The following is a 3,432-nucleotide window of genomic DNA, read 5'->3' on the forward strand; positions in this document are numbered from 1 at the left end:
TCAAACAGAGCATGTCATTGGGTTTTGTGTTGACTTCATTCCTGGCCTTAAGAAGATTGGTCTCCCTAAATCGCGGTATGAGAGGAGACTGTCTGGAAAAGGCACGCTAGGAGGGGACTCAACAATATGCAGGGACGGGCATTCTTGGTCTCAAGCACACTACATAGTTCTACAGAACTCTACCTTGGTGACCCCGTATGTCGATGAACACAAGAACAGTCTGCGCTCCAAACACCCGGAGCAGTGTGACGACTGGATTACATGTGAACACATCAGGACTTTCGGCAGTTGGTTGAAAACACGTCTCAGAGGTGACAACACTGTTTTTGATGAGCTGTACTCGTTGTCCAGGGGACCATCTTCGACTGTATTGGCTTACAAAGGATACGAGATAAATGGGAATACAATTTACACGATCGCACAAGATCAAAAGAGCACCAACCAAAATAGCGGTGTCCGCTTTGATGCAGCAACCAAGAGGGAAAGGACACATATTATGGTTACATAGTGGACATATGGGAACTTGACTACGAACATGATTTTAAGGTCCATTTGTTTAAGTGCAAATGGGTCAATCTGTCAGGAGGCGGGGTACAGGTAGACCCACAGTACAGAATGACAACAGTGGATCTGAACAATCTTGGGTACATAGACGAACCATTCGTCCTAGCCTATGATGTGGCGCGGGTTTTCTATGTGAAGGACATGTCTACCAAACCGAGAAAAAGAAAAGATAAGGAAGCGAACACATCATACGATGAGCCAAAGCGCCACATAGTTCTTTCAGGAAAAAGAGACATCGTGGGAGTGGAGGGAAAGACAGACGTGTCTGAAGATTATGAAAAGTTTCATGAAATTCCTCCCTTCAAAGTCAAGGCTGACCCAAGCACCTTGTTAAACGATGAAGATTATCCATGGTTACAGCGCAATAAGAAAAGGACACAAGCGAAGAAAAAGTGAATACTTTTCTATTCACAACTATTATGATGATGCCTTTGATCTAGAAAATCCATGTAACAGACGAGTTTCCGTATGAAACCCTGATACTTCGAAAGAGATTGTCCGTTTTGTACACGAAGTGCATCCAGTTTTTGCCGTAACCCTCTCAACTTTTTAGCACATGCTATGTGGGTGAAATGATGATACCATGCCAACTTTTAACTTTTTCAGAGTTCATTTGTAGTGCTTTTCATTTTGAGGGTCATATAGCTCAAAAAATCAGTAAATGCATGAAAAATAACAAATGAAGTCAGAAAGGGTTGAAAATTGATGATGTGGCTTTGAATGGTGCATTTTGAACACACAAAAAGTCTGGAGTTCAAATAAGTTAAAAAATGAAATCCCTTTGTAACATATGAGCTTTCGTCCGAAACCCTGATACTTCGAAAGAGATTGTCCATTTTGTACACGGAGTGCATCTAGTTTTTGCCGTAACCCTCTCAAATTTTTAGCACATGCTATTGTTGGGGAACGTTGCAGAAAACAAAAATTTTCCTACGGTTTCACCAAGATCCATCTAGGAGTTCATCTAGCAACGAGTGATCGAATTGCATCTACATACCTTTGTAGATCACGCGCGGAAGCGTTCAAAGAACGGGGATGAGGAAGGCGTACTCGACGTGATCCAAATCACCGGAGATCCTAGCGCCGAACGGACGGCACCTCCGCGTTCAACACACGTACGGTCAGCGTGACGTCTCCTTCTTCTTGATCCCGCAAGGAGGAAGGAGAGGTTGAGGAAGATGGCTCCAGCAGCAGCACGACGGCGTGGTGGTGGTGGAGCTGCAGTACTCCGGCAGGGCTTCGCCAAGCACTATGGAGGAGGAGGGTGTGTTGGAGAGGGAGAGGGAGGCACCAAAGGCGTGGGGTAAGAAGTCCTCCATCTCCCCACTATATATAGGAGGGCCAAAGGGGGGGGCGCCGGCCCTAGGAAATCCAATCTCCTAGGGGGGCGGCGGCCAAGGGAGGAATCCCTCCTCCCCAAGGCACCTAGGAGGTGCCTTCCCCTTTTGGGACTCTTCCCTTCTTGAACCCTAGGCGCATGGGCCTCTTGGGGCTGGTGCCCTTGGCCCATGTAGGCCAAGGCGCACACCCCTACAGCCCATGTGGCCCCCCGGGGCAGGTGGCCCCACCCGGTGGACCCCCGGGACCCTTCCGGTGGTCCCGGTACAATACCGGTGACCCCGAAACTTGTCCCGATGCCCGAAATAGCACTTCCTATATATAATTCTTTACCTTCGGACCATTCCGGAACTCCTCGTGACGTCCGGGATCTCATCCAGGACTCTGAACAACATTCGGATTACTGCATATACATATCCCTACAACCCTAGCGTCACCGAACCTTAAGTGTGTAGACCCTACGGGTTCGGGAGACATGTAGACATGACCGAGATCGCTCTCCGGTCAATAACCAACAGCGGGATTTGGATACCCATGTTGGCTCCCACATGCTCCTCGATGATCTCATCGGATGAACCACGATGTCGAGGATTCAATCAATCCCGTATACAATTCCCTTTGTCAATCGGTATGTTACTTGCCCGAGATTTGATCGTCGATATCCCAATACCTCGTTCAATCTTGTTACCGGCAAGTCACTTTACTCGTACCGTAATGCATGATCCCGTGACCAGACACTTGGTCACTTTGAGCTCATTATGATGATGCATTACCGAGTGGGCCCAGTGATACCTCTCCGTCATACGGAGTGACAAAATCCCAGTCTTGATCCGTGTCAACCCAACAGACACATTCGGAGATACCCGTAGTATACCTTTATAGTCACCCAGTTACGTTGTGACGTTTGGTACACCCAAAGCACTCCTACGGTATCCGGGAGTTACACGATCTCATGGTCTAAGGAAAAGATACTTGACATTGGAAAACTCTAGCAAACGAACTATACGATCTTGTGCTATGTTTAGGATTGGGTCTTGTCCATCACATCATTCTCCTAATGATGTGATCTCGTTATCAATGACATCCAATGTCCATAGTCAGGAAACCATGACTATCTGTTGATCAACGAGCTAGTCAACTAGAGGCTTACTAGGGACATGTTGGTGTCTATTATTCACACATGTATTACGATTTCCGGATAACACAATTATAGCATGAATAAAGACAATTATCATGAATAAGGAAATATAATAATAATGCTTTTATTATTGCCTCTAGGGCATATTTCCAACAGTCTCCCACTTGCACTAGAGTCAATAATCTAGTTACATTGTGATGAATCAAACACCCATGGAATTCTGGTGTTGATCATGTTTTGCTCTAGGGAGAGGTTTAGTCAACGGATCTGCTATATTCAGATCTGTATGGACTTTACAAATTTCTATGTCTCCATCTTGAACATTTTCACGAATGGAGTTGAAGCGACGCTTGATGTGCCTTGTCTTCTTGTGAAACCTGGGCTCCTTGGCA

The sequence above is a fragment of the Triticum urartu genome, chromosome 5A (assembly GCF_056163025.1).
Source record: "Triticum urartu cultivar PI428250 chromosome 5A, HENAU_Tu73, whole genome shotgun sequence".
Taxonomy (NCBI): domain Eukaryota; kingdom Viridiplantae; phylum Streptophyta; class Magnoliopsida; order Poales; family Poaceae; genus Triticum; species Triticum urartu.